The sequence below is a fragment of the Mobula birostris genome, chromosome 4 (assembly GCF_030028105.1).
Source record: "Mobula birostris isolate sMobBir1 chromosome 4, sMobBir1.hap1, whole genome shotgun sequence".
NCBI classification, from domain to species: Eukaryota; Metazoa; Chordata; class Chondrichthyes; order Myliobatiformes; family Myliobatidae; genus Mobula; species Mobula birostris.
In genome coordinates, this window is record NC_092373.1 from 68,532,887 (window position 1) to 68,539,411 (window position 6,525).

A 6,525-nucleotide genomic window follows, 5' to 3' on the forward strand; every position below is an offset into this window, starting at 1 on the left:
CATAGAAAATAGGTGCAGGAGTAGGCCATTCGGCCCTTCGAGCCTGCACCGCCATTTATTATGATCATGGCTGATCATCCAACTCAGAACCCTGCCCCAGCCTTCCCTCCATACCCCCTGACCCCCGTAGCCACAAGGGCCATATCTAACTCCCTCTTAAATATAGCCAATGAACTGGCCTCAACTGTTTCCTGTGGCAGAGAATTCCACAGATTCACCACTCTCTGTGTGAAGAAGTTTTTCCTAATCTCGGTCCTAAAAGGCTTCCCCTCTATCCTCAAACTGTGACCCCTCGTTCTGGACTTCCCCAACATCGGGAACAATCTTCCTGCATCTAGCCTGTCCAATCCCTTTAGGATATTATACGTTTCAATCAGATCCCCCCTCAATCTTCTAAATTCCAACGAGTACAAGCCCAGTTCATCCAGTCTTTCTTCATATGAAAGTCCTGCCATCCCAGGAATCAATCTGGTGAACCTTCTCTGTACTCCCTCTATGGCAAGGATGTCTTTCCTCAGATTAGGGGACCAAAACTGCACACAATATTCCAGGTGTGGTCTCACCAAGGCCTTGTACAACTGCAGTAGTACCTCCCTGCTCCTGTACTCAAATCTTCTCGCTATAAATGCCAGCATACCATTCACCTTTTTCACCGCCTGCTGTACCTGCATGCCCACTTTCAATGACTGGTGTATAATGACACCCAGGTCTCGTTGCACCTCCCCTTTTCCCAATCGGCCACCATTCAGATAATAATCTGTTTTCCTATTTTTGCCACCAAAGTGGATAACTTCACATTTATCCACATTAAATTGCATCTGCCATGAATTTGCCCACTCACCCAACCTATCCAAGTCACCCTGCATCCTCTTAGAATCCTCCTCACAGCTAACACTGCCACCCAGCTTCGTGTCATCCGCAAACTTGGAGATGCTGCATTTAATTCCCTCATCCAAGTCATTAATATATATTGTAAACAACTGGGGTCCCAGCACTGAGCCTTGCGGTACCCCACTAGTCACCACCTGCCATTCTGAAAAGGTCCCGTTTATTCCCACTCTTTGCTTCCTGTCTGCTAACCAACTCTCCACCCACACCAATACCTTACCCCCAATACCGTGTGCTTTAAGTTTGCACACTAATCTCCTGTGTGGGACCTTGTCAAAAGCCTTCTGAAAATCCAAATATACCACATCCACTGGTTCTCCCCTATCCACTCGACTAGTTACATCCTCAAAAAATTCTTAACACACTGAACAAACTCTGCCCCATCTCAACCCTTGGAACTAACCAGGTGCCAATCAATATTAGGGAAGTTAAAGTCACCCAAAATAACAACCCTGTTATTTTTGCACCTTTCCAAAATCTGCCTCCCAATCTGCTCCTCTGTATCTCTGCTGCTACCAGGGGGCCTATAGAATACCCCCAATAGAGTAACTGCTCCCTTCCTGTTCCTGACTTCCACCCATATTGACTCAAAAGAGGATCCTGCTACATTACCCACCCTTCCTAAAGGTTAACTTCCTAAAGGTTAACCTGCAAGTTAGTAAGGATAGCATATGCAATGTTAGCATGCATTTCTAGAGGACAAGAATATAAAAATAATGCTGTTTTGGGTTTCATAGTTTAGGAAGGTTGTGCTGGCATTAGAGAGAGTCCAGAAGAAATGGTTAACATACGAGGAACACTTGGACGGCTCTGGGCCTGTCCTCACTGGAAATTAGGAAAATGTGTGGGGTTCTCATTCAAGGACAAGAGTGCACTACTTCAGGATCGAAGAACATCCTTTTAGAACTGAGATGCAGAGAAATTACTTTAGTTAGAGGATGGTAAATCTGTGGAATCTGTTGTCACGAGCGACTGTGCAGGCCAAGTCATTGGATCTATTTAAGGCAGCGATAGATAGGTTCTTGATTAGCCAGGGCATCAAAAGGTATGGGGTGAAAGCAGGGGAGTGGAGATGACTGGATGAAGTAGATCAGTCCATGATTGAATGGGGGAGCAGTCTCGACGAGCTGAATGGCCTACTTCTGCTCCTATATCTAATGGTCTCATGATATTTAAAGGTCTAAATAGAGTGAACATGCAGTGGGAGCATCTAGGACCAGAGAGCACAGCCTCAAAGTACAAGGACATCCCTGTAGAACAGAGACAAGGAGGAATTTCTTTACACAGAGGGTAGAGGATCTGTAGAACTCACTGCCACAAATGGCTATCTATGCATGCCAAATCATTGGGTCCATTTAAAGCAGAGATCAATGGGTTCTTAATTAATAAGAGCCTCAAAGGTTATGAGGAGAAGGCAGGCAAGTAGGAAAGGGAAAATAAAATCAGCCATGATTAACTTGGGAGCAGATTTGACGGGCCGAATGGCCAAATTCTGCTCCTTTGCCTCATGGTCTATAGTGTTATGAGTTAATAATCTAATGGAAGGTTGTCCATCATGTCTAACGATGACAGGAAAACTGTTCAGGAGAGTTTTTGAAGGTGGAAAAACCATTGTACTGGGGCAGTTCAACTTCTTGACCTCAAAGGTCCAAGTCCAGTAGTATGAACAAGCATCACTAACTGGGATCTTCCTTGGTTGCAGTAGATGACCATGACATCTTCTGTGGCTTGTCGTGCCCTTCGCTCTCCACAGAGTGTTGCAGTACTGCCTTCCAGACCATTGGATCTCACTGTAGACCTCATCCACTCAGGCTCCACATGCTGGGACAGGTATGTCCCTAACTCACTGGGGTATGAGGCCGCCAGCTACCCTCACTTAGGTTAGGTTGTTGTGGTGGCCACTGTCACATGCAAACAGCTACTTGGAGCCACAGGTGAGAGCTGAGAGTCTGCTGGGGACCAAAGGTGAGTGAACTGCCCCAGAATGGGCACGACAAGCCCCTACACCAGAGGTCAGAGGTGTGCTACACTTCCGTGGCCACCCCATACACCCCAAAGAATAATAATCTAATATTCCTTTAATTGATACAAAGTTGAGGTAGAGGGGTGTTAATACCATCCATGTAAGTGTTTACCAACATTAGTTCATGCCTTCAGGAGAAACAATGATCACTCATCGGATAGAATTTACCTTGGCATGATCCTCAGTAACTTGAAAGGTGGACTGGCAGCAAGTCTGGAAGAATGTTTTCTGTTGATCTACTAGGTGGCAGTGTGACTTGTGACAAGGACATAGAGAGACTTAAATGGGATATAGACCAGCAAAATGAAAGGGCAAGGTCAATTTGATATAATCTGCACAAATGTGAAGATATATACTGTTAGAATAATAATTAAAAAATAGAAAAGCAGGGCATTTTTATGGTGGGAGACTGAAAAGCATTTTTAATCAAAGGAACCTGGGTGTGGTAAATTGGCTTGTACAGGCCATGACACTCAGGGACTTGGGCTATGTTATTGTTTTGTGACTGAATGTTTAACTATTTGTGCTCTATGTGCTGTGTGTGACTATTGATAATGTATTTTGCTCCTTGGCCCTGGAGGTACACTTTTGCTTGGCTGTATTCATGTGTATGGTTGAATGACGATTAAACTTGAACTTTAACATACAGACATAGCAAATGATTAGGAAGGCAGAGGGTATATTGACCTTTATTGAAAGAAAATTTGATGCCTTACTGCAATTAAGCTGAACCCTAGTGCAATTGCATTTGGGGTATTTGGGAACAGGCCTAGTCTTTCCACACGAGGAAGGAAAGTGTGTAGATTAAAGATTCCTGGGGTTGGATGATTTTTCAACAATGAGAGGTTAAGCAGAATGGGCATATACTATCTATGTTTTAAAGAATGAGAGGTGATCTGGCTGAAACATACAACACTTTTATGGGACTTCACAGAGTAGATAGAGGGATGATGTTTCCTTTGTCTGGGGTGTCTAGAACCAGGCTAATGTCTCAAAATAAACTGTCAGCCATTCAAGTCTGAGATGAAACATCTTGATAGTAGTGAATTCTTGCATTTCTCTACAAGCAAGGCTGTTGAGTGACAAAAATCAGTAGATATTGTAGATATTAAGAGAATTTAGAAATATGAGGCCAGAGCAAGAGAGTTTTGCTGAGGCAAAGTTGATCTTATTGAATGGTGAAAATATGCAACAGGCCCAAATGGGCCACTCTTTCTTTTATTTCTTACCTTCGCTTGGCTGCTTCAGCAACAACAGATAACTGGAAGATGTTTCACAGAAATTCAATCCTACTGTAACAGTGCACGAATAAAATATTCACCACTTGGTTAAAACTCTTTCTTTGAATGGCATAAAAGCTTTTATTTGGGAAATTTTATCGGTTTGCTCTTGCTTTATGAATGGAAACTGTGCTCATTTTAATGAATGGAGTAAAGATATCCAATAACCTAATCCAATACCCTTCAAGGAAAACAAAACTTTTGACCTTTGTTATAGACTTGCTGATTGCTACATTTGTTAGTATCTGACTTTGCCATATCTGTTGTATCAATAGTTGCATGGTACATAATGAGCTGATATTTAGGTTCCTGAGTCAAAGCACTGTTTTCCATCCTTGTCATACTGGCACTGAGGTCAAATGAAAGCCCACATAGGCATGAAACAATTGGGTGTCTTCAGCTCAACTTGAAATATGTCTCCCATTCACCTCCTGTAGCCCCACCCACAGAATACCCTGCCAGCTCATACTGCCTCAAACGACATTAGAGACAAGTTGAAAATGATTTTTAAAAACACTATAAAGTAATAAATTTATAAATACTTTTCTTCATGGAAGTAATTTAAAATACATTAAAGAAAGAAACATGAACAAGCCACTGAGTTTTACTTCCCATTTCAATGAAGATCAGTGAACTCATTGAACTAAGAGGTACCCAAGCTATGAGCGTAGTAAAGCTGAGGGACCAGGTATAAAGTATGTCTGGCTGCTCAGTACATTAAGGAGATAGTGAGTCAGATCCCAATACAGTAGTGAGTCCCTGATTGCAGTGGAGGTTTAAGTGCCAGCACATCTGTGCAGAAGTCTAGAAAACACTGACACAAACACTTATCAGGTGTATGTGTACCTACACCTCACTATCAACTTTCCTCTGTAGGAGCTGCCTGGTCTTCTGAGTGTTTGCATGTATGATAACAGAAACACTCATAATCTAGAATTGTTTTCTCTTTTAGCCCAAGATTTTTATATATTCTGCAGTAGGTCAGGCCAAGGAAATGATCAAGGGTGATATACTTAGCACTTCACTGCAGATCTATGAAAGTAAAATCATGTACTCTTCACCTCCCTCTGGTGACTCTCCTCCTTCCCTTACTTCCATGGTCCACTATCCTTGCCTCTCAGATTCCTTCTGCTTCAACCTTTTACCTCTTTCATCTATCACCTCCCAGCTTATTACTTCATAAATCCTCTCCCCTACCAACCCACCTTCCCCTTCACCCGATTCCACTTATCATCTGTCAGCGTGTAACTCATCCTCCTCCTCTCATTCTCCTATTCTGGCTTCTGCTCCCTTTCTTTCCAATCCTGTTGAAGGATCGCAACCTAAAACGTGAACTGTTTAGATCCCTCCAGAGCTGCTACCTGACTTGCTGAGCTCCTCCAGCAGTGTGTGTGTGTTGCTCAGGACAAATTATATGCTGGTCTTTATTACAAGAGACCACGCCTGGATTTTTATGTATACATCTTGTAAAAGAATAAAAGAATATATCCACTGTAAGGGATGTGCCAAGAAGATTCAGCAGACTGGTTGTAGTTGGGTTTGCTGTATGAGAACAGGTTGAGTAGAGTGGGCCCAAGAAGAGTAGTGTGATCTGCCTTAATGACTATCATCCTGTAGCACTCACATCTATGGTGATGAAATGCTTTGAGAGGTTGGTCATGGCCCGAATCAATGGCTGCCTCAACAAGGAACTGGACCCACTGTAATTTTCCTATTGCCACAATAGGTCTATGGCAGATGCAATCTCAATGGCTCTTCACATGGCCTTAGATCACTTGGACAATACAACTACCTATGTCAAGATGCTGTTAGTTGACTATAGCTCAGCATTTAACACCATAATTGCTACTGTCCTGACCGATAAGCTATAGAAACTAGGTCTCCCTGTACCTCCCTCTGTAAATGGATGCGTAACTTCCTAAACAGAAGACCACAATCTGTTTGGATTGGTACTGGAGCGTTACTGCACAGGACTGAAAGAAGCTACAGAAAGTTGTAAAATTAATCTGCTCCATCTTGAGTATTAGCCTTTGTAGTATCGAAGACATCTTCAGGAGCGGTGTCTCAGAAAGGTGGCGCCCATCATTAAGGACCCCCATCACCCAGGACATGCCCTCTTCTCATTGTTACTGTTAGGAAGGAAATACAGTAGCCTGAAGGCACACCCTTAGCGATTCAGGAAAAGCTCCTTCTCCTTTGCCATCTGTTTCGTAAATGGACATTTACCCATGAACCCTACCTCACTTTTATTATTTATGTTTTTACACTATTTTTAATGTAACTATTTAATATGCACATGTCCAATTACTGTAATTAATTCATTTATATATTTTT